Source organism: Salvelinus fontinalis, chromosome 33, assembly GCF_029448725.1.
Source record: "Salvelinus fontinalis isolate EN_2023a chromosome 33, ASM2944872v1, whole genome shotgun sequence".
NCBI lineage: Eukaryota > Metazoa > Chordata > Actinopteri > Salmoniformes > Salmonidae > Salvelinus > Salvelinus fontinalis.
In genome coordinates this window covers 20,897,284-20,924,120 of record NC_074697.1, presented here as the reverse complement: position 1 = coordinate 20,924,120, position 26,837 = coordinate 20,897,284, and the positions used below count along the sequence as shown (strand labels likewise).

General features: G+C 43.9%; 1 protein-coding gene across 2 annotated transcripts in view; it reads right to left on the bottom strand.

Moving 5' to 3' along the window:
- LOC129831799 (calsyntenin-2-like) overlaps positions 1-26,837 on the bottom strand; it is a 681,146-nt gene that overhangs the window by 9,687 nt on the left and 644,622 nt on the right. The window lies entirely within an intron of this gene.

The following is a 26,837-nucleotide window of genomic DNA, read 5'->3' as shown; positions in this document are numbered from 1 at the left end:
CAGAACGTTACTAGAGGGTCTGCACGGTCTCCTAACAGAACAATCTACACAGAATGTAACAATAGGTCTGTACGGTCTCCCAACAGAAAAATCTACAAAGAACGTTACTAGAGGGTCTGTACGGTCTCCCAACAGAACAATCTACACAGAACGTTACCAGAGGGTCTGTACGGTCTCCGAACAGAACAATCTACACAGAATGTTATAGTAGTTCTGCACGGTCTCCTAACAGAACAATCTACACAGAACGTTACCAGAGGGTCTGTACGGTCTCCTAACAGAACAATCTACACAGAATATTACAGTATGACTGCACGGTTATGTTACTAGAGGGTTTGCACGGTCTCCTAACAGAACAATCTACACAGAACGTTACTAGAGGGTCTGCACGGTCTCCTAACAGAACAATTTACACAGAACGTTACCAGAGGGTCTGTACGGTCTCCCAACAGAACAATCTACACAGAACGTTACTAGAGGGTTTGTACGGTCTCCTAACAGAACAATCTACACAGATTGTTAGAGTAGGTCTGCATGGTCTCCTAACAGAAGAATCTACACAGAACGTTACTAGAGGGTCTGCACGGTCTCCTAACAGAACAATCTACACAGAACGTTACAGTAGGTCTGCACGGTTATGTTACTAGAGGGTTTGTATGGTCTCCCAACAGAACAATCTACACAGAATGTTACTAGAGGGTCTGCACGGTCTCCCAACAGAACAATCTACACAGAACGTTACTAGAGGGTTTGCACGGTCTCCTAACAGAACAATCTACACAGAACGTTACTAGAGGGTTTGCATGGTCTCTTAACAGAACAATCTACACAGAACGTTACTAGAGGGTTTGTATGGTCTCACAAAAGAACAATCTACACAGAACGTTACTAGAGGGTTTGCACGGTCTCCCAAAAGAACAATCTACACAGAATGTTACCAGAGGGTTTGTACGGTCTCCTAACAGAACAATCTACACAGAATGTTTCAGTAAGTCTGCACGGTCTCCTAACAGAACAATCTACACAGAACGTTACTAGAGGGTCTGCACGGTCTCCTAACAGAACAATCTACACAGAATGTTACCAGAGGGTTTGTACGGTCTCCCAACAGAACAATCTACACAGAATGTTACAATAGGTCTGTACGGTCTCCCAACAGAACAATCTACACAGAACGTTACTAGAGGGTCTGTACGGTCTCCCAACAGAACAATCTACACAGAACGTTACCAGAGGGTCTGTACGGTCTCCTAACAGAACAATCTACACAGAATGTTACAGTAGTTCTGCACGGTCTCCTAACAGAACAATCTACACAGAACGTTACCAGAGGGTCTGTACGGTCTCCTAACAGAACAATCTACACAGAATGTTACAGTAGGTCTGCACGGTTATGTTACTAGATGGTTTGCACGGTCTCCTAACAGAACAATCTACACAGAACGTTACTAGAGGGTCTGCACGGTCTCCTAACAGAACAATTTACACAGAACGTTACCAGAGGGTCTGTACGGTCTCCCAACAGAACAATCTACACAGAACGTTACTAGAGGGTTTGTACGGTCTCCTAACAGAACAATCTACACAGATTGTTACAGTAGGTCTGCACGGTCTCCTAACAGAACAATCTACACAGAACGTTACTAGAGGGTCTGCACGGTCTCCTAACAGAACAATCTACACAGAACGTTACAGTAGGTCTGCACGGTTATGTTACTAGAGGGTTTGTATGGTCTCCCAACAGAACAATCTACACAGAATGTTACTAGAGGGTCTGCACGGTCTCCCAACAGAACAATCTACACAGAACGTTACTAGAGGGTTTGTATGGTCTCCCAACAGAACAATCTACACAGAATGTTACTAGAGGGTCTGCACGGTCTCCCAACAGAACAATCTACACAGATTGTTACAGTAGGTGTGCACGGTCTCCTAACAGAACAATCTACACAGAACGTTACTAGAGGGTCTGTACGGTCTCCCAACAGAACAATCTACACAGAACGTTACCAGAGGGTCTGTATGGTCTCCTAACAGAACAATCTACACAGAACGTTACTAGAGGGTCTGCACGGTCTCCTAACAGAACAATTTACACAGAACGTTACCAGAGGGTCTGTACGGTCTCCCAACAGAACAATCTACACAGAACGTTACTAGAGGGTTTGTATGGTCTCCCAACAGAACAATCTACACAGAACGTTACTAGAGGGTTTGCACGGTCTCCCAACAGAACAATCTACACAGAATGTTACCAGAGGGTTTGTACGGTCTCCTAACAGAACAATCTACACAGATTGTTAGAGTAGGTCTGCACGGTCTCCTAACAGAAGAATCTACACAGAACGTTACTAGAGGGTCTGCACGGTCTCCTAACAGAACAATCTACACAGAACGTTACAGTAGGTCTGCACGGTTATGTTACTAGAGGGTTTGTATGGTCTCCCAACAGAACAATCTACACAGAATGTTACTAGAGGGTCTGCACGGTCTCCCAACAGAACAATCTACACAGAACGTTACTAGAGGGTTTGCACGGTCTCCTAACAGAACAATCTACACAGAACGTTACTAGAGGGTTTGCATGGTCTCTTAACAGAACAATCTACACAGAACGTTACTAGAGGGTTTGTATGGTCTCACAAAAGAACAATCTACACAGAACGTTACTAGAGGGTTTGCACGGTCTCCCAAAAGAACAATCTACACAGAATGTTACCAGAGGGTTTGTACGGTCTCCTAACAGAACAATCTACACAGAATGTTTCAGTAAGTCTGCACGGTCTCCTAACAGAACAATCTACACAGAACGTTACTAGAGGGTCTGCACGGTCTCCTAACAGAACAATCTACACAGAATGTTACCAGAGGGTTTGTACGGTCTCCCAACAGAACAATCTACACAGAATGTTACAATAGGTCTGTACGGTCTCCCAACAGAACAATCTACACAGAACGTTACTAGAGGGTCTGTACGGTCTCCCAACAGAACAATCTACACAGAACGTTACCAGAGGGTCTGTACGGTCTCCTAACAGAACAATCTACACAGAATGTTACAGTAGTTCTGCACGGTCTCCTAACAGAACAATCTACACAGAACGTTACCAGAGGGTCTGTACGGTCTCCTAACAGAACAATCTACACAGAATGTTACAGTAGGTCTGCACGGTTATGTTACTAGAGGGTTTGCACGGTCTCCTAACAGAACAATCTACACAGAACGTTACTAGAGGGTCTGCACGGTCTCCTAACAGAACAATTTACACAGAACGTTACCAGAGGGTCTGTACGGTCTCCCAACAGAACAATCTACACAGAACGTTACTAGAGGGTTTGTACGGTCTCCTAACAGAACAATCTACACAGATTGTTACAGTAGGTCTGCACGGTCTCCTAACAGAACAATCTACACAGAACGTTACTAGAGGGTCTGCACGGTCTCCTAACAGAACAATCTACACAGAACGTTACAGTAGGTCTGCACGGTTATGTTACTAGAGGGTTTGTATGGTCTCCCAACAGAACAATCTACACAGAATGTTACTAGAGGGTCTGCACGGTCTCCCAACAGAACAATCTACACAGAACGTTACTAGAGGGTTTGTATGGTCTCCCAACAGAACAATCTACACAGAATGTTACTAGAGGGTCTGCACGGTCTCCCAACAGAACAATCTACACAGATTGTTACAGTAGGTGTGCACGGTCTCCTAACAGAACAATCTACACAGAACGTTACTAGAGGGTCTGTACGGTCTCCCAACAGAACAATCTACACAGAACGTTACCAGAGGGTCTGTATGGTCTCCTAACAGAACAATCTACACAGAACGTTACTAGAGGGTCTGCACGGTCTCCTAACAGAACAATTTACACAGAACGTTACCAGAGGGTCTGTACGGTCTCCCAACAGAACAATCTACACAGAACGTTACTAGAGGGTTTGTATGGTCTCCCAACAGAACAATCTACACAGAACGTTACTAGAGGGTTTGCACGGTCTCCCAACAGAACAATCTACACAGAATGTTACCAGAGGGTTTGTACGGTCTCCTAACAGAACAATCTACACAGAATGTTTCAGTAGGTCTGCACGGTCTCCTAACAGAACAATCTACACAGAACGTTACTAGAGGGTCTGCACGGTCTCCTTACAGAACAATCTACACAGAATGTTACCAGAGGGTTTGTACGGTCTCCCAACAGAACAATCTACACAGAATGTAACAATAGGTCTGTACGGTCTCCCAACAGAAAAATCTACAAAGAACGTTACTAGAGGGTCTGTACGGTCTCCCAACAGAACAATCTACACAGAACGTTACCAGAGGGTCTGTACGGTCTCCGAACAGAACAATCTACACAGAATGTTATAGTAGTTCTGCACGGTCTCCTAACAGAACAATCTACACAGAACGTTACCAGAGGGTCTGTACGGTCTCCTAACAGAACAATCTACACAGAATGTTACAGTAGGTCTGCACGGTTATGTTACTAGAGGGTTTGCACGGTCTCCTAACAGAACAATCTACACAGAACGTTACTAGAGGGTCTGCACGGTCTCCTAACAGAACAATTTACACAGAACGTTACCAGAGGGTCTGTACGGTCTCCCAACAGAACAATCTACACAGAATGTTACTAGAGGGTTTGTACGGTCTCCTAACAGAACAATCTACACAGATTGTTACAGTAGGTCTGCACGGTCTCCTAACAGAAGAATCTACACAGAACGTTACTAGAGGGTCTGCACGGTCTCCTAACAGAACAATCTACACAGAACGTTACAGTAGGTCTGCACGGTTATGTTACTAGAGGGTTTGTATGGTCTCCCAACAGAACAATCTACACAGAATGTTACTAGAGGGTCTGCACGGTCTCCCAACAGAACAATCTACACAGAACGTTACTAGAGGGTTTGCACGGTCTCCTAACAGAACAATCTACACAGAACGTTACTAGAGGGTTTGCATGGTCTCTTAACAGAACAATCTACACAGAACGTTACTAGAGGGTTTGTATGGTCTCACAAAAGAACAATCTACACAGAACGTTACTAGAGGGTTTGCACGGTCTCCCAAAAGAACAATCTACACAGAATGTTACCAGAGGGTTTGTACGGTCTCCTAACAGAACAATCTACACAGAATGTTTCAGTAAGTCTGCACGGTCTCCTAACAGAACAATCTACACAGAACGTTACTAGAGGGTCTGCACGGTCTCCTAACAGAACAATCTACACAGAATGTTACCAGAGGGTTTGTACGGTCTCCCAACAGAACAATCTACACAGAATGTTACAATAGGTCTGTACGGTCTCCCAACAGAACAATCTACACAGAACGTTACTAGAGGGTCTGTACGGTCTCCCAACAGAACAATCTACACAGAACGTTACCAGAGTGTCTGTACGGTCTCCTAACAGAACAATCTACACAGAATGTTACAGTAGTTCTGCACGGTCTCCTAACAGAACAATCTACACAGAACGTTACCAGAGGGTCTGTACGGTCTCCTAACAGAACAATCTACACAGAATGTTACAGTAGGTCTGCACGGTTATGTTACTAGATGGTTTGCACGGTCTCCTAACAGAACAATCTACACAGAACGTTACTAGAGGGTCTGCACGGTCCCCTAACAGAACAATTTACACAGAACGTTACCAGAGGGTCTGTACGGTCTCCCAACAGAACAATCTACACAGAACGTTACTAGAGGGTTTGTACGGTCTCCTAACAGAACAATCTACACAGATTGTTACAGTAGGTCTGCACGGTCTCCTAACAGAACAATCTACACAGAACGTTACTAGAGGGTCTGCACGGTCTCCTAACAGAACAATCTACACAGAACGTTACAGTAGGTCTGCACGGTTATGTTACTAGAGGGTTTGTATGGTCTCCCAACAGAACAATCTACACAGAATGTTACTAGAGGGTCTGCACGGTCTCCCAACAGAACAATCTACACAGAACGTTACTAGAGGGTTTGTATGGTCTCCCAACAGAACAATCTACACAGAATGTTACTAGAGGGTCTGCACGGTCTCCCAACAGAACAATCTACACAGATTGTTACAGTAGGTGTGCACGGTCTCCTAACAGAACAATCTACACAGAACGTTACTAGAGGGTCTGTACGGTCTCCCAACAGAACAATCTACACAGAACGTTACCAGAGGGTCTGTATGGTCTCCTAACAGAACAATCTACACAGAACGTTACTAGAGGGTCTGCACGGTCTCCTAACAGAACAATTTACACAGAACGTTACCAGAGGGTCTGTACGGTCTCCCAACAGAACAATCTACACAGAACGTTACTAGAGGGTTTGTATGGTCTCCCAACAGAACAATCTACACAGAACGTTACTAGAGGGTTTGCACGGTCTCCCAACAGAACAATCTACACAGAATGTTACCAGAGGGTTTGTACGGTCTCCTAACAGAACAATCTACACAGAATGTTTCAGTAGGTCTGCACGGTCTCCTAACAGAACAATCTACGCAGAACGTTACTAGAGGGTCTGCACGGTCTCCTAACAGAACAATCTACACAGAATGTTACCAGAGGGTTTGTACGGTCTCCCAACAGAACAATCTACACAGAATGTAACAGTAGGTCTGTACGGTCTCCCAACAGAAAAATCTACAAAGAACGTTACTAGAGGGTCTGTACGGTCTCCCAACAGAACAATCTACACAGAACGTTACCAGAGGGTCTGTACGGTCTCCGAACAGAACAATCTACACAGAATGTTATAGTAGTTCTGCACGGTCTCCTAACAGAACAATCTACACAGAACGTTACCAGAGGGTCTGTACGGTCTCCTAACAGAACAATCTACACAGAATGTTACAGTAGGTCTGCACGGTTATGTTACTAGAGGGTTTGCACGGTCTCCTAACAGAACAATCTACACAGAACGTTACTAGAGGGTCTGCACGGTCTCCTAACAGAACAATTTACACAGAACGTTACCAGAGGGTCTGTACGGTCTCCCAACAGAACAATCTACACAGAATGTTACTAGAGGGTTTGTACGGTCTCCTAACAGAACAATCTACACAGATTGTTACAGTAGGTCTGCACGGTCTCCTAACAGAAGAATCTACACAGAACGTTACTAGAGGGTCTGCACGGTCTCCTAACAGAACAATCTACACAGAACGTTACAGTAGGTCTGCACGGTTATGTTACTAGAGGGTTTGTATGGTCTCCCAACAGAACAATCTACACAGAATGTTACTAGAGGGTCTGCACGGTCTCCCAACAGAACAATCTACACAGAACGTTACTAGAGGGTTTGCACGGTCTCCTAACAGAACAATCTACACAGAACGTTACTAGAGGGTTTGCATGGTCTCTTAACAGAACAATCTACACAGAACGTTACTAGAGGGTTTGTATGGTCTCACAAAAGAACAATCTACACAGAACGTTACTAGAGGGTTTGCACGGTCTCCCAAAAGAACAATCTACACAGAATGTTACCAGAGGGTTTGTACGGTCTCCTAACAGAACAATCTACACAGAATGTTTCAGTAAGTCTGCACGATCTCCTAACAGAACAATCTACACAGAACGTTACTAGAGGGTCTGCACGGTCTCCTAACAGAACAATCTACACAGAATGTTACCAGAGGGTTTGTACGGTCTCCCAACAGAACAATCTACACAGAATGTTACAATAGGTCTGTACGGTCTCCCAACAGAACAATCTACACAGAACGTTACTAGAGGGTCTGTACGGTCTCCCAACAGAACAATCTACACAGAACGTTACCAGAGGGTCTGTACGGTCTCCTAACAGAACAATCTACACAGAATGTTACAGTAGTTCTGCACGGTCTCCTAACAGAACAATCTACACAGAACGTTACCAGAGGGTCTGTACGGTCTCCTAACAGAACCATCTACACAGAATGTTACAGTAGGTCTGCACGGTTATGTTACTAGAGGGTTTGCACGGTCTCCTAACAGAACAATCTACACAGAACGTTACTAGAGGGTCTGCACGGTCTCCTAACAGAACAATTTACACAGAACGTTACCAGAGGGTCTGTACGGTCTCCCAACAGAACAATCTACACAGAACGTTACTAGAGGGTTTGTACGGTCTCCTAACAGAACAATCTACACAGATTGTTACAGTAGGTCTGCACGGTCTCCTAACAGAACAATCTACACAGAACGTTACTAGAGGGTCTGCACGGTCTCCTAACAGAACAATCTACACAGAACGTTACAGTAGGTCTGCACGGTTATGTTACTAGAGGGTTTGTATGGTCTCCCAACAGAACAATCTACACAGAATGTTACTAGAGGGTCTGCACGGTCTCCCAACAGAACAATCTACACAGAACGTTACTAGAGGGTTTGTATGGTCTCCCAACAGAACAATCTACACAGAATGTTACTAGAGGGTCTGCACGGTCTCCCAACAGAACAATCTACACAGATTGTTACAGTAGGTCTGCACGGTCTCCTAACAGAAGAATCTACACAGAACGTTACTAGAGGGTCTGCACGGTCTCCTAACAGAACAATCTACACAGAACGTTACAGTAGGTCTGCACGGTTATGTTACTAGAGGGTTTGTATGGTCTCCCAACAGAACAATCTACACAGAATGTTACTAGAGGGTCTGCACGGTCTCCCAACAGAACAATCTACACAGAACGTTACTAGAGGGTTTGCACGGTCTCCTAACAGAACAATCTACACAGAACGTTACTAGAGGGTTTGCATGGTCTCTTAACAGAACAATCTACACAGAACGTTACTAGAGGGTTTGTATGGTCTCACAAAAGAACAATCTACACAGAACGTTACTAGAGGGTTTGCACGGTCTCCCAAAAGAACAATCTACACAGAATGTTACCAGAGGGTTTGTACGGTCTCCTAACAGAACAATCTACACAGAATGTTTCAGTAAGTCTGCACGATCTCCTAACAGAACAATCTACACAGAACGTTACTAGAGGGTCTGCACGGTCTCCTAACAGAACAATCTACACAGAATGTTACCAGAGGGTTTGTACGGTCTCCCAACAGAACAATCTACACAGAATGTTACAATAGGTCTGTACGGTCTCCCAACAGAACAATCTACACAGAACGTTACTAGAGGGTCTGTACGGTCTCCCAACAGAACAATCTACACAGAACGTTACCAGAGGGTCTGTACGGTCTCCTAACAGAACAATCTACACAGAATGTTACAGTAGTTCTGCACGGTCTCCTAACAGAACAATCTACACAGAACGTTACCAGAGGGTCTGTACGGTCTCCTAACAGAACCATCTACACAGAATGTTACAGTAGGTCTGCACGGTTATGTTACTAGAGGGTTTGCACGGTCTCCTAACAGAACAATCTACACAGAACGTTACTAGAGGGTCTGCACGGTCTCCTAACAGAACAATTTACACAGAACGTTACCAGAGGGTCTGTACGGTCTCCCAACAGAACAATCTACACAGAACGTTACTAGAGGGTTTGTACGGTCTCCTAACAGAACAATCTACACAGATTGTTACAGTAGGTCTGCACGGTCTCCTAACAGAACAATCTACACAGAACGTTACTAGAGGGTCTGCACGGTCTCCTAACAGAACAATCTACACAGAACGTTACAGTAGGTCTGCACGGTTATGTTACTAGAGGGTTTGTATGGTCTCCCAACAGAACAATCTACACAGAATGTTACTAGAGGGTCTGCACGGTCTCCCAACAGAACAATCTACACAGAACGTTACTAGAGGGTTTGTATGGTCTCCCAACAGAACAATCTACACAGAATGTTACTAGAGGGTCTGCACGGTCTCCCAACAGAACAATCTACACAGAACGTTACTAGAGGGTTTGCACGGTCTCCTAACAGAACAATCTACACAGAACGTTACTAGAGGGTTTGCACGGTCTCTTAACAGAACAATCTGAACAGAACATTACTAGAGGGTTTGAAAGGTCTCCCAACAGAACAATCTACACAGAACGTTAATAGAGGGTTTGCACGGTCTCCCAACAGAACAATCTACACAGAATGTTACCAGAGGGTTTGTACGGTCTCTTAACAGAACAATCTACACAGAATGTTACAGTAGGTCTGCACGGTCTCCTAACAGAACAATCTACACAGAACGTTACTAGAGGGTCTAGATGGTCTCCTAACAGAACAATCTACACAGAATGTTACCAGAGGGTTTGTACGGTCTCCCAACAGAACAATCTACACAGAATGTTACAATAGGTCTGTACGGTCTCCCAACAGAACAATCTACACAGAACGTTACTAGAGGGTTTGTATGGTCTCCCAACAGAACAATCTACACAGAACGTTACTAGAGGGTTTGCACGGTCTCCCAACAGAACAATCTACACAGAATGTTACCAGAGGGTTTGTACGGTCTCCTAACAGAACAATCTACACAGAATGTTTCAGTAGGTCTGCACGGTCTCCTAACAGAACAATCTACACAGAACGTTACTAGAGGGTCTGCACGGTCTCCTAACAGAACAATCTACACAGAATGTTACCAGAGGGTTTGTACGGTCTCCCAACAGAACAATCTACACAGAATGTTACAATAGGTCTGTACGGTCTCCCAACAGAACAATCTACACAGAACGTTACTAGAGGGTCTGTACGGTCTCCCAACAGAACAATCTACACAGAACGTTACCAGAGGGTCTGTACGGTCTCCTAACAGAACAATCTACACAGAATGTTACAGTAGTTCTGCACGGTCTCCTAACAGAACAATCTACACAGAACGTTACCAGAGGGTCTGTACGGTCTCCTAACAGAACAATCTACACAGAATGTTACAGTAGGTCTGCACGGTTATGTTACTAGAGGGTTTGCACGGTCTCCTAACAGAACAATCTACACAGAACGTTACTAGAGGGTCTGCACGGTCTCCTAACAGAACAATTTACACAGAACGTTACCAGAGGGTCTGTACGGTCTCCCAACAGAACAATCTACACAGAACGTTACTAGAGGGTTTGTACGGTCTCCTAACAGAACAATCTACACAGATTGTTACAGTAGGTCTGCACGGTCTCCTAACAGAAGAATCTACACAGAACGTTACTAGAGGGTCTGCACGGTCTCCTAACAGAACAATCTACACAGAACGTTACAGTAGGTCTGCACGGTTATGTTACTAGAGGGTTTGTATGGTCTCCCAACAGAACAATCTACACAGAATGTTACTAGAGGGTCTGCACGGTCTCCCAACAGAACAATCTACACAGAACGTTACTAGAGGGTTTGCACGGTCTCCTAACAGAACAATCTACACAGAACGTTACTAGAGGGTTTGCATGGTCTCTTAACAGAACAATCTACACAGAACGTTACTAGAGGGTTTGTATGGTCTCACAAAAGAACAATCTACACAGAACGTTACTAGAGGGTTTGCACGGTCTCCCAAAAGAACAATCTACACAGAATGTTACCAGAGGGTTTGTACGGTCTCCTAACAGAACAATCTACACAGAATGTTTCAGTAAGTCTGCACGGTCTCCTAACAGAACAATCTACACAGAACGTTACTAGAGGGTCTGCACGGTCTCCTAACAGAACAATCTACACAGAATGTTACCAAAGGGTTTGTACGGTCTCCCAACAGAACAATCTACACAGAATGTTACAATAGGTCTGTACGGTCTCCCAACAGAACAATCTACACAGAACGTTACTAGAGGGTCTGTACGGTCTCCCAACAGAACAATCTACACAGAACGTTACCAGAGGGTCTGTACGGTCTCCTAACAGAACAATCTACACAGAATGTTAAAGTAGTTCTGTACGGTCTCCTAACAGAACAATCTACACAGAACGTTACCAGAGGGTCTGTACGGTCTCCTAACAGAACAATCTACACAGAATGTTACAGTAGGTCTGCACGGTTATGTTACTAGAGGGTTTGCACGGTCTCCTAACAGAACAATCTACACAGAACGTTACTAGAGGGTCTGCACGGTCTCCTAACAGAACAATTTACAAAGAACGTTACCAGAGGGTCTGTACGGTCTCCCAACAGAACAATCTACACAGAACGTTACTAGAGGGTTTGTACGGTCTCCTAACAGAACAATCTACACAGATTGTTACAGTAGGTCTGCACGGTCTCCTAACAGAACAATCTACACAGAACGTTACTAGAGGGTCTGCACGGTCTCCTAACAGAACAATCTACACAGAACGTTACAGTAGGTCTGCACGGTTATGTTACTAGAGGGTTTGTATGGTCTCCCAACAGAACAATCTACACAGAATGTTACTAGAGGGTCTGCACGGTCTCCCAACAGAACAATCTACACAGAACGTTACTAGAGGGTTTGTATGGTCTCCCAACAGAACAATCTACACAGAATGTTACTAGAGGGTCTGCACGGTCTCCCAACAGAACAATCTACACAGAACGTTACTAGAGGGTTTGCACGGTCTCCTAACAGAACAATCTACACAGAACGTTACTAGAGGGTTTGCACGGTCTCTTAACAGAACAATCTGAACAGAACATTACTAGAGGGTTTGTATGGTCTCCCAACAGAACAATCTACACAGAACGTTAATAGAGGGTTTGCACGGTCTCCCAACAGAACAATCTACACAGAATGTTACCAGAGGGTTTGTACGGTCTCCTAACAGAACAATCTACACAGAATGTTACAGTAGGTCTGCACGGTCTCCTAACAGAACAATCTACACAGAACGTTACTAGAGGGTCTAGATGGTCTCCTAACAGAACAATCTACACAGAATGTTACCAGACGGTTTGTACGGTCTCCCAACAGAACAATCTACACAGAATGTTACAATAGGTCTGTACGGTCTCCCAACAGAACAATCTACACAGAACGTTACTAGAGGGTTTGTATGGTCTCCCAACAGAACAATCTACACAGAACGTTACTAGAGGGTTTGCACGGTCTCCCAACAGAACAATCTACACAGAATGTTACCAGAGGGTTTGTACGGTCTCCTAACAGAACAATCTACACAGAATGTTTCAGTAGGTCTGCACGGTCTCCTAACAGAACAATCTACACAGAACGTTACTAGAGGGTCTGCACGGTCTCCTAACAGAACAATCTACACAGAATGTTACCAGAGGGTTTGTACGGTCTCCCAACAGAACAATCTACACAGAATGTTACAATAGGTCTGTACGGTCTCCCAACAGAACAATCTACACAGAACGTTACTAGAGGGTCTGTACGGTCTCCCAACAGAACAATCTACACAGAACGTTACCAGAGGGTCTGTACGGTCTCCTAACAGAACAATCTACACAGAATGTTACAGTAGTTCTGCACGGTCTCCTAACAGAACAATCTACACAGAACGTTACCAGAGGGTCTGTACGGTCTCCTAACAGAACAATCTACACAGAATGTTACAGTAGGTCTGCACGGTTATGTTACTAGAGGGTTTGCACGGTCTCCTAACAGAACAATCTACACAGAACGTTACTAGAGGGTCTGCACGGTCTCCTAACAGAACAATTTACACAGAACGTTACCAGAGGGTCTGTACGGTCTCCCAACAGAACAATCTACACAGAACGTTACTAGAGGGTTTGTACGGTCTCCTAACAGAACAATCTACACAGATTGTTACAGTAGGTCTGCACGGTCTCCTAACAGAACAATCTACACAGAACGTTACTAGAGGGTCTGCACGGTCTCCTAACAGAACAATCTACACAGAACGTTACAGTAGGTCTGCACGGTTATGTTACTAGAGGGTTTGTATGGTCTCCCAACAGAACAATCTACACAGAATGTTACTAGAGGGTCTGCACGGTCTCCCAACAGAAAAATCTACACAGAACGTTACTAGAGGGCTTGTATGGTCTCCCAACAGAACAATCTACACAGAATGTTACTAGAGGGTCTGCACGGTCTCCCAACAGAACAATCTACACAGAACGTTACTAGAGGGTTTGCACGGTCTCCTAACAGAACAATCTACACAGAACGTTACTAGAGGGTTTGCACGGTCTCTTAACAGAACAATCTGAACAGAACATTACTAGAGGGTTTGTATGGTCTCCCAACAGAACAATCTACACAGAACGTTACTAGAGGGTCTGCACGGTCTCCCAACAGAACAATCTACACAGAATGTTACCAGAGGGTTTTTACGGTCTCCTAACAGAACAATCTACACAGAATGTTACAGTAGGTCTGCACGGTCTCCTAACAGAACAATCTACACAGAACGTTACTAGAGGGTCTAGATGGTCTCCTAACAGAACAATCTACACAGAATGTTACCAGAGGGTTTGTAGGGTCTCCCAACAGAACAATCTACACAGAATGTTACAATAGGTCTGTACGGTCTCCCAACAGAACAATCTACACAGAACGTTACTAGAGGGTCTGCACGGTCTCCTAACAGAACAATCTACACAGAACGTTACAGTAGGTCTGCACGGTTATGTTACTAGAGGGTTTGTATGGTCTCCCAACAGAACAATCTACACAGAATGTTACTAGAGGGTCTGCACGGTCTCCCAACAGAACAATCTACACAGAACGTTACTAGAGGGTTTGTATGGTCTCCCAACAGAACAATCTACACAGAATGTTACTAGAGGGTCTGCACGGTCTCCCAAAAGAACAATCTACACAGAACGTTACTAGAGGGTTTGCACGGTCTCCTAACAGAACAATCTACACAGAACGTTACTAGAGGGTTTGCAAGGTCTCTTAACAGAACAATCTACACAGAACGTTACTAGAGGGTTTGTATGGTCTCCCAACAGAACAATCTACACAGAACGTTACTAGAGGGTTTGCACGGTCTCCCAACAGAACAATCTACACAGAATGTTACCAGAGGGTTTGTACGGTCTCCCAACAGAACAATCTACACAGAATGTTTCAGTAGGTCTGCACGGTCTCCTAACAGAACAATCTACACAGAATGTTACTAGAGGGTCTGCACGGTCTCCTAACAGAACAATCTACACAGAATGTTACCAGAGGGTTTGTACGGTCTCCCAACAGAACAATCTACACAGAATGTTACAATAGGTCTGTACGGTCTCCCAACAGAACAATCTACACAGAACGTTACTAGAGGGTCTGTACGGTCTCCCAACAGAACAATCTACACAGAACGTTACCAGAGGGTCTGTACGGTCTCCTAACAGAACAATCTACACAGAATGTTATAGTAGTTCTGCACGGTCTCCTAACAGAACAATCTACACAGAACGTTACCAGAGGGTCTGTACGGTCTCCTAACAGAACAATCTACACAGAATGTTACAGTAGGTCTGCACGGTTATGTTACTAGAGGGTTTGCACGGTCTCCTAACAGAACAATCTACACAGAACGTTACTAGAGGGTCTGCACGGTCTCCTAACAGAACAATTTACACAGAACGTTACCAGAGGGTCTGTACGGTCTCCCAACAGAACAATCTACACAGAACGTTACTAGAGGGTTTGTACGGTCTCCTAACAGAACAATCTACACAGATTGTTACAGTAGGTCTGCACGGTCTCCTAACAGAACAATCTACACAGAACGTTACTAGAGGGTCTGCACGGTCTCCTAACAGAACAATCTACACAGAACGTTACAGTAGGTCTGCACGGTTATGTTACTAGAGGGTTTGTATGGTCTCCCAACAGAACAATCTACACAGAATGTTACTAGAGGGTCTGCACGGTCTCCCAACAGAACAATCTACACAGAACGTTACTAGAGGGTTTGTATGGTCTCCCAACAGAACAATCTACACAGAATGTTACTAGAGGGTCTGCACGGTCTCCCAACAGAACAATCTACACAGAACGTTACTAGAGGGTTTGCACGGTCTCCTAACAGAACAATCTACACAGAACGTTACTAGAGGGTTTGCACGGTCTCTTAACAGAACAATCTGAACAGAACATTACTAGAGGGTTTGTATGGTCTCCCAACAGAACAATCTACACAGAACGTTAATAGAGGGTTTGCACGGTCTCCCAACAGAACAATCTACACAGAATGTTACAGTAGGTCTGCACGGTCTCCTAACAGAACAATCTACACAGAACGTTACTAGAGGGTCTAGATGGTCTCCTAACAGAACAATCTACACAGAATGTTACCAGAGGGTTTGTACGGTCTCCCAACAGAACAATCTACACAGAATGTTACAATAGGTCTGTACGGTCTCCCAACAGAACAATCTACACAGAACGTTACTAGAGGGTTTGTATGGTCTCCCAACAGAACAATCTACACAGAACGTTACTAGAGGGTTTGCACGGTCTCCCAACAGAACAATCTACACAGAATGTTACCAGAGGGTTTGTACGGTCTCCTAACAGAACAATCTACACAGAATGTTTCAGTAGGTCTGCACGGTCTCCTAACAGAACAATCTACACAGAACGTTACTAGAGGGTCTGCACGGTCTCCTAACAGAACAATCTACACAGAATGTTACCAGAGGGTTTGTACGGTCTCCCAACAGAACAATCTACACAGAATGTTACAATAGGTCTGTACGGTCTCCCAACAGAACAATCTACACAGAACGTTACTAGAGGGTCTGTACGGTCTCCCAACAGAACAATCTACACAGAACGTTACCAGAGGGTCTGTACGGTCTCCTAACAGAACAATCTACACAGAATGTTACAGTAGTTCTGCACGGTCTCCTAACAGAACAATCTACACAGAACGTTACCAGAGGGTCTGTACGGTCTCCTAACAGAACAATCTACACAGAATGTTACAGTAGGTCTGCGCGGTTATGTTACTAGAGGGTTTGCACGGTCTCCTAACAGAACAATCTACACAGAACGTTACTAGAGGGTCTGCACGGTCTCCTAACAGAACAATTTACACAGAACGTTACCAGAGGGTCTGTACGGTCTCCCAACAGAACAATCTACACAGAACGTTACTAGAGGGTTTGTACGGTCTCCTAACAGAACAATCTACACAGATTGTTACAGTAGGTCTGCACGGTCTCCTAACAGAAGAATCTACACAGAACGTTACTAGAGGGTCTGCACGGTCTCCTAACAGAACAATCTACACAGAACGTTACAGTAGGTCTGCACGGTTATGTTACTAGAGGGTTTGTATGGTCTCCCAACAGAACAATCTACACAGAATGTTACTAGAGGGTCTGCACGGTCTCCCAACAGAACAATCTACACAGAACGTTACTAGAGGGTTTGCACGGTCTCCTAACAGAACAATCTACACAGAACGTTACTAGAGGGTTTGCATGGTCTCTTAACAGAACAATCTACACAGAACGTTACTAGAGGGTTTGTATGGTCTCACAAAAGAACAATCTACACAGAACGTTACTAGAGGGTTTGCACGGTCTCCCAAAAGAACAATCTACACAGAATGTTACCAGAGGGTTTGTACGGTCTCCTAACAGAACAATCTACACAGAATGTTTCAGTAAGTCTGCACGGTCTCCTAACAGAACAATCTACACAGAACGTTACTAGAGGGTCTGCACGGTCTCCTAACAGAACAATCTACACAGAATGTTACCAGAGGGTTTGTACGGTCTCCCAACAGAACAATCTACACAGAATGTTACAATAGGTCTGTACGGTCTCCCAACAGAACAATCTACACAGAACGTTACTAGAGGGTCTGTACGGTCTCCCAACAGAACAATCTACACAGAACGTTACCAGAGGGTCTGTACGGTCTCCTAACAGAACAATCTACACAGAACGTTACCAGAGGGTCTGTACGGTCTCCTAACAGAACAATCTACACAGAATGTTACAGTAGGTCTGCACGGTTATGTTACTAGAGGGTTTGCACGGTCTCCTAACAGAACAATCTACACAGAACGTTACTAGAGGGTCTGCACGGTCTCCTAACAGAACAATTTACACAGAACGTTACCAGAGGGTCTGTACGGTCTCCCAACAGAACAATCTACACAGAACGTTACTAGAGGGTTTGTACGGTCTCCTAACAGAACAATCTACACAGATTGTTACAGTAGGTCTGCACGGTCTCCTAACTGAACAATCTACACAGAACGTTACTAGAGGGTCTGCACGGTCTCCTAACAGAACAATCTACACAGAACGTTACAGTAGGTCTGCACGGTTATGTTACTAGAGGGTTTGTATGGTCTCCCAACAGAACAATCTACACAGAATGTTACTAGAGGGTCTGCAGGGTCTCCCAACAGAACAATCTACACAGAACGTTACTAGAGGGTTTGTATGGTCTCCCAACAGAACAATCTACACAGAATGTTACTAGAGGGTCTGCACGGTCTCCCAACAGAACAATCTACACAGAACGTTACTAGAGGGTTTGCACGGTCTCCTAACAGAACAATCTACACAGAACGTTACTAGAGGGTTTGCACGGTCTCTTAACAGAACAATCTGAACAGAACATTACTAGAGGGTTGTATGGTCTCCCAACAGAACAATCTACACAGAACGTTAATAGAGGGTTTGCACGGTCTCCCAACAGAACAATCTACACAGAATGTTACCAGAGGGTTTGTACGGTCTCCTAACAGAACAATCTACACAGAATGTTACAGTAGGTCTGCACGGTCTCCTAACAGAACAATCTACACAGAACGTTACTAGAGGGTCTAGATGGTCTCCTAACAGAACAATCTACACAGAATGTTACCAGACGGTTTGTACGGTCTCCCAACAGAACAATCTACACAGAATGTTACAATAGGTCTGTACGGTCTCCCAACAGAACAATCTACACAGAACGTTACTAGAGGGTTTGTATGGTCTCCCAACAGAACAATCTACACAGAACGTTACTAGAGGGTTTGCACGGTCTCCCAACAGAACAATCTACACAGAATGTTACCAGAGGGTTTGTACGGTCTCCTAACAGAACAATCTACACAGAATGTTTCAGTAGGTCTGCACGGTCTCCTAACAGAACAATCTACACAGAACGTTACTAGAGGGTCTGCACGGTCTCCTAACAGAACAATCTACACAGAATGTTACCAGAGGGTTTGTACGGTCTCCCAACAGAACAATCTACACAGAATGTTACAATAGGTCTGTACGGTCTCCCAACAGAACAATCTACACAGAACGTTACTAGAGGGTCTGTACGGTCTCCCAACAGAACAATCTACACAGAACGTTACCAGAGGGTCTGTACGGTCTCCTAACAGAACAATCTACACAGAATGTTACAGTAGTTCTGCACGGTCTCCTAACAGAACAATCTACACAGAACGTTACCAGAGGGTCTGTACGGTCTCCTAACAGAACAATCTACACAGAATGTTACAGTAGGTCTGCACGGTTATGTTACTAGAGGGTTTGCACGGTCTCCTAACAGAACAATCTACACAGAACGTTACTAGAGGGTCTGCACGGTCTCCTAACAGAACAATTTACACAGAACGTTACCAGAGGGTCTGTACGGTCTCCCAACAGAACAATCTACACAGAACGTTACTAGAGGGTTTGTACGGTCTCCTAACAGAACAATCTACACAGATTGTTACAGTAGGTCTGCACGGTCTCCTAACAGAACAATCTACACAGAACGTTACTAGAGGGTCTGCACGGTCTCCTAACAGAACAATCTACACAGAACGTTACAGTAGGTCTGCACGGTTATGTTACTAGAGGGTTTGTATGGTCTCCCAACAGAACAATCTACACAGAATGTTACTAGAGGGTCTGCACGGTCTCCCAACAGAAAAATCTACACAGAACGTTACTAGAGGGCTTGTATGGTCTCCCAACAGAACAATCTACACAGAATGTTACTAGAGGGTCTGCACGGTCTCCCAACAGAACAATCTACACAGAACGTTACTAGAGGGTTTGCACGGTCTCCTAACAGAACAATCTACACAGAACGTTACTAGAGGGTTTGCACGGTCTCTTAACAGAACAATCTGAACAGAACATTACTAGAGGGTTTGTATGGTCTCCCAACAGAACAATCTACACAGAACGTTACTAGAGGGTCTGCACGGTCTCCCAACAGAACAATCTACACAGAATGTTACCAGAGGGTTTTTACGGTCTCCTAACAGAACAATCTACACAGAATGTTACAGTAGGTCTGCACGGTCTCCTAACAGAACAATCTACACAGAACGTTACTAGAGGGTCTAGATGGTCTCCTAACAGAACAATCTACACAGAATGTTACCAGAGGGTTTGTAGGGTCTCCCAACAGAACAATCTACACAGAATGTTACAATAGGTCTGTACGGTCTCCCAACAGAACAATCTACACAGAACGTTACTAGAGGGTCTGCACGGTCTCCTAACAGAACAATCTACACAGAACGTTACAGTAGGTCTGCACGGTTATGTTACTAGAGGGTTTGTATGGTCTCCCAACAGAACAATCTACACAGAATGTTACTAGAGGGTCTGCACGGTCTCCCAACAGAACAATCTACACAGAACGTTACTAGAGGGTTTGTATGGTCTCCCAACAGAACAATCTACACAGAATGTTACTAGAGGGTCTGCACGGTCTCCCAAAAGAACAATCTACACAGAACGTTACTAGAGGGTTTGCACGGTCTCCTAACAGAACAATCTACACAGAACGTTACTAGAGGGTTTGCAAGGTCTCTTAACAGAACAATCTACACAGAACGTTACTAGAGGGTTTGTATGGTCTCCCAACAGAACAATCTACACAGAACGTTACTAGAGGGTTTGCACGGTCTCCCAACAGAACAATCTACACAGAATGTTACCAGAGGGTTTGTACGGTCTCCTAACAGAACAATCTACACAGAATGTTTCAGTAGGTCTGCACGGTCTCCTAACAGAACAATCTACACAGAATGTTACTAGAGGGTCTGCACGGTCTCCTAACAGAACAATCTACACAGAATGTTACCAGAGGGTTTGTACGGTCTCCCAACAGAACAATCTACACAGAATGTTACAATAGGTCTGTACGGTCTCCCAACAGAACAATCTACACAGAACGTTACTAGAGGGTCTGTACGGTCTCCCAACAGAACAATCTACACAGAACGTTACCAGAGGGTCTGTACGGTCTCCTAACAGAACAATCTACACAGAATGTTATAGTAGTTCTGCACGGTCTCCTAACAGAACAATCTACACAGAATGTTACTAGAGGGTCTGTACGGTCTCCTAACAGAACAATCTACACAGAACGTTACTAGAGGGTCTGCACGGTCTCCTAACAGAACAATTTACACAGAACGTTACCAGAGGGCCTGTACGGTCTCCCAACAGAACAATCTACACAGAACGTTACTAGAGGGTTTGTACGGTCTCCTAACAGAACAATCTACACAGATTGTTACAGTAGGTCTGCACGGTCTCCTAACAGAACAATCTACACAGAACGTTACTAGAGGGTCTGCACGGTCTCCCAACAGAACAATCTACACAGAACGTTACTAGAGGGTCTGCACGGTCTCCCAACAGAACAATCTACACAGAACGTTACTAGAGGGTTTGTATGGTCTCCCAACAGAACAATCTACACAGAATGTTACTAGAGGGTCTGCACGGTCTCCCAACAGAACAATCTACACAGAACGTTACTAGAGGGTTTGCACGGTCTCCTAACAGAACAATCTACACAGAACGTTACTAGAGGGTTTGCACGGTCTCTTAACAGAACAATCTGAACAGAACGTTACTAGAGGGTTTGTATGGTCTCCCAACAGAACAATCTACACAGAACGTTACAATAGGTCTGTACGGTCTCCCAACAGAACAATCTACACAGAATGTTACTAGAGGGTCTAGATGGTCTCCTAACAGAACAATCTACACAGAATGTTACCAGAGGGTTTGTACGGTCTCCCAACAGAACAATCTACACAGAATGTTACAATAGGTCTGTACGGTCTCCCAACAGAACAATCTACACAGAACGTTACAGTAGGTCTGCACGGTTATGTTACTAGAGGGTTTGCACGGTCTCCTAACAGAACAATCTACACAGAACGTTACTAGATGGTCTGCACGGTCTCCTAACAGAACAATTTACACAGAACGTTACCAGAGGGTATGTACGGTCTCCCAACAGAACAATCTACACAGAACGTTACTAGAGGGTTTGTACGGTCTCCTAACACAACAATCTACACAGATTGTTACAGTAGGTCTGCACGGTCTCCTAACAGAACAATCTACACAGAACGTTACTAGAGGGTCTGCACGGTCTCCTAACAGAACAATCTACACAGAACGTTACAGTAGGTCTGCACGGTTATGTTACTAGAGGGTTTGTATGGTCTCCCAACAGAACAATCTACACAGAATGTTACTAGAGGGTCTGCACGGTCTCCCAACAGAACAATCTACACAGAACGTTACTAGAGGGTTTGTATGGTCTCCCAACAGAACAATCTACACAGAATGTTACCAGAGGGTCTGTACGGTCTCGTAACTAAACAATCTACACAGAATGTTACTAGAGGGTTTGTATGGTCTCCCAACAGAACAATCTACACAGAACGTTACTAGAGGGTTTGTATGGTCTCCCAACAGAACAATCTACACAGAATGTTACTAGAGGGTCTGCACGGTCTCCCAACAGAACAATCTACACAGAACATTACTAGAGGGTTTGTACGGTCTCCTAACAGAACAATCTACACAGAATGTTACAGTAGGTCTGCACGGTCTCCTAACAGAACAATCTACACAGAACGTTACTAGAGGGTTTGTATGGTCTCCCAACAGAACAATCTACACAGAACGTTACTAGAGGGTTTGTATGGTCTCCCAACAGAACAATCTACACAGAACGTTACTAGAGGGTCTGTACGGTCTCCCAACAGAACAATCTACACAGAATGTTACAATCTACATCATTCACTTCATTAAAGACACCCCTCCATGCACACTTCTCATGTGTCCTCTCTTCCCTCCCTTTCTCTTCATATCCGCTCTCTCTCTCTCTCTCTCTCTCTCTCTCTCTCTCTCTCTCTCTCTCTCTCTCTCTCTCTCTCTCTCTCTCTCTCCTCTCTCTCTCTCTCTCTCTCTCTCTCTCTCTCTCTCTCTCTCTCTCTCTCTCTCTCTCTCTCTCTCTCTCTCTCTCTCTCTCTCTCTCTCTCTCTCTCTCTCTCTCTCTCTCTCTCTCTCTCTCTCTCTCTCATTGGCATGGGAAACATATGTTAACATTGGCAAAGTAAGTGAAGTAGACAATATACAAAAAATAAACAATAAAAATTTACAGTAAACATTACACTCACAGAAGTTCCAAAAGAATAAAGACATTACAAATATCATATTATGTATATATGCAGTGTTGTAACTATGTGCAATTGGTTAAAGTACAAAAGTGAAAATAAATTAACAGAAATATGGGTTGTATTTACAATGGTGTTTGTTCTTCTTGTGGCAACAGGTCACAAATCTTGCTGCTGTGATGGCACACTGTGGTATTTCACCCAGTAGATATGGGAGGTTATCAAAATTGGGTTTGTTTTCAAATTCTTTGTGGATCTGTGTAATCTGAGGAAATATGTGTCTCTAATATGGTCATACATTTGGCAGGAGGTTAGGAAGTGCAGCTCAGTTTCCACCTCATTTTGTGGGCAGCGTGCACATAGCCTATCTTCTCTTGAGAGCCAGGTCTGCCTTCGGCGGCCTTTCTCAATAGCAAGGCTATGCTCACTGAGTCTGTAGATAGTCAAAGCTTTCCTTAACCTGTTGGGGATGGGGGCGCTGTTTAGACTATTTATGCTAATTGGGTACTTTTTTAAACGGCTTCCCACAAAATCCTTGATCGTACAATATGCATATTATTATTATTATTGGATAGAAAACAGTCTATAGTTTCTATAGGAGTTGAAATTTTGTCTCTAAGTGGAACAGAGCCCATTCTACAGCAATTTCCCTGACATGGATTCAGATTTCAGAAATGTTGGCCACTGTTCTGAAGTCAGTTAAAAGGGCACTGATTTTGCTATGACTATACGGACACTTCTTACGTCTTCCCCTGGATGCCTTTACGTGATGACGATTCCAATGGGGTCGATTGCGCGTTCACAGGCCCTACAAATGAAAAAACCCTGAAGCTAGTCATTCTTTTGGAGCTGCGTCATGCGCCTAGAGGACACCGGCCCGCACCTTTTCCAAGCATTAGTGAAGGGGGTAATATTACTCGGGTCATGTTTCTACTCGTTATGGGAGTTAAAAACATCATAAGGTAGTTAATTTAAAGCGTTTTATAGCAATTTATATCCGTTTAGTGCAATTTTGGGACATTTATTTTTGCAACGATGTGAATAGTTGGGCACGCTTTTCAGTTCATCCCGAACGCAGTTGGCATTTCCACATGGCAAGAGGACAGCTTTCCACCAAAAGACGATTTCTCCCAAGAAAGGATCCTTTGCCCAAGATACTGATGGAAGAACAGCTCAAGGTAGGACATTTTTATTATGATAAATCGTGTTTCTGTCGAAACATTTTAGTGGCTTAGGACGCCATGTTTTTTGACGTAGCTTCGCTTGGCGCAAACTGTATTGAAAAGTAAGGATAAATTAAAAAATGTAATAAAGCAATTGTATTAAGAATTAAATTGTCTATCAATCCCTGTCCACCCTATATTTTTTAGTCACGTTTATGAGTATTTATGTATAAGAGTAGATCACTGTCTAAGTGGCGCAAGGACATTTTCTGACCAGCTGAGCTACATTTCACATTGTCTAACCATGATTTTGGTGGCTAAATATAAACATTTGCGATCAAACTGTATATGCATGTTGTAATGTGATGTTACAGGAGTGTCATCGGAAGAATTCTGAGAAGGTTAGTGAAAAAATTAATATCTTTTGGCGATGTTGACTTTTATCGCTCACTTTGGCTAGAATCAATGCTGGGCTGCTATGTGGTATGTGCTATGCTAATATAACGATTTATTGTGTTTTCGCTGTAAGACACTTAGAAAATCTGAAATATTGTCTGTATTCACAGGATCTGTGTCTTTCGATTCGTGTATGCTGTGTATTTTTACGAAATGTTTGATGATTAGTAAGTAGGTAAACACGTTGCTCTAAGTAGTTTTTCTATTCCATTTGTGACGGTGGGTGCAATTGTAAACTAGCCATCTACCTGAAATATGCACTTTTTTCTAACAAAACCTATCCCATACCATAAATATGTTATCAGACTGTCATCTAATGAGTTTTTTTGTTGGTTAGGGGCTATAAATATCTTAGTTTAGCCGAATTGGTGATGGCTACTGGTGTTGGTGGACAAATAAAAGATGGTGGATTATGCTAATGTGTTTTTAGGTAATAGATGTACATCTTTACATATTGTGTCTTCCCTGTAAAACATTTTAAAAATCGGACATGTTGACTGGATTCACAAGATCTGTGTCTTTCATTAGCTGTATTGGACTTTAATGTGTGAAAGTTAAATATTTAAAAAAAATATTTTTTTTGAATTTCGCGGCACTGGTTTTTCAGTGGGGGGGGGGGGGGGGGAGTGCCGCTAGCGCCACGCTGATCCTAGACAGGTTAAGTTAGGGTCAGTCACAGTGTTCAGGTATTCTGCCACTTTGTGCTCTCTGTTTAGGACCAAATAGCATTCTAGTTTGCTCAGTTGTTTTGTTAATTCTTTCCAATGAGTCAAGTAATTATCTTTTGTTTTCTCATGATTTGCTTGGGTCTAATTGGGTTGCTTTCCTGGGGCTCTGTGTAGTCTGTTTGTGTTTGTGAACAGAGCCCCAGGACCAGCTTGCTTAGGGGACTCTTCTCCAGGTTCATCTCTCTGTAGGTGATGGCTTTGTTATGGAAGGTTTGCAAATCGCTTCCTTTTAGGTGGTTGTAGAATTTAATGGCTCCTTTCTGGATTTTGATAATTAGCGGGTATCGGCCTAATTCTGCTCTGCATGCATTATTTGGTGTTTTACGTTGTACACAGAGGATATTTTTGCAGAATTCTGCATGCAGAGTCTTAATTGGGTGTTTGTCCCATTTTGTGAATTCTTGGTTGATGAGCGGAGCCCAGACCTCACAACAATAAAGGGCAATGGGTTCCCTAACTGATTCAGGTGTTTTTAGCCAGATCCTAATTGGTATCACGAATTTTATGTTCCTTTTGACGGCATAGAATGCCCTTCTTGCCTTGTCTCTCAGATATTTTAAAGCTTTGTGGAAGTTACCTGTAGCGTGATGTTTAGGCCGAGTTATGCATCGTTTTTTGTGTGCTTTAGGGCAATGGTGACAAGATGCAATTTGTATTTGTGGTCCTGGCGACTGGACCTTTTTTGGAACACCATTATTTTGGTCTTACTGAGATTTACTGTCAGGGCAAAGGACTGGCAGAATCTGTGCAGAAGATCTAGGTGCTGCTGTAGGCCCTCCTTGGTTGGTGACAGAAGCACCAGATCATCAGCAAACAGTAGACATTTGACTTCAGATTCTAGTAGGGTGAGGCCGGGTGCTGCAGACTGTTCTAGCGCCCTCGCCAATTCGTTGATATATATGTTGAAGAGGGTGGGGCTTAAGCTGCATCCCTGTCTCACCACACGGCCCTGTCTCACCACACGGCCCTGTCTCACCCCACGGCCCTGTCTCACCCCACGGCCCTGTGGGAAGAAAAGTGTGTGTTTTTGCCTGTTTAAACCGCACCCTTGTTGTTTGTTTACATGGATTTTAAAATGTTGTATGTTTTTCTCTCTCTGTGTGTTCAATAATAGTAGCTATCTACACATGCACACAGAGTCCTCCCCATTCTCCATTTGCACTGTCGTCCAGTTTCTTGTCAGTTTCCTCTCTCTCTCTCACACACACACACACACACACACACACACACACACACACACACACACACACACACACACAC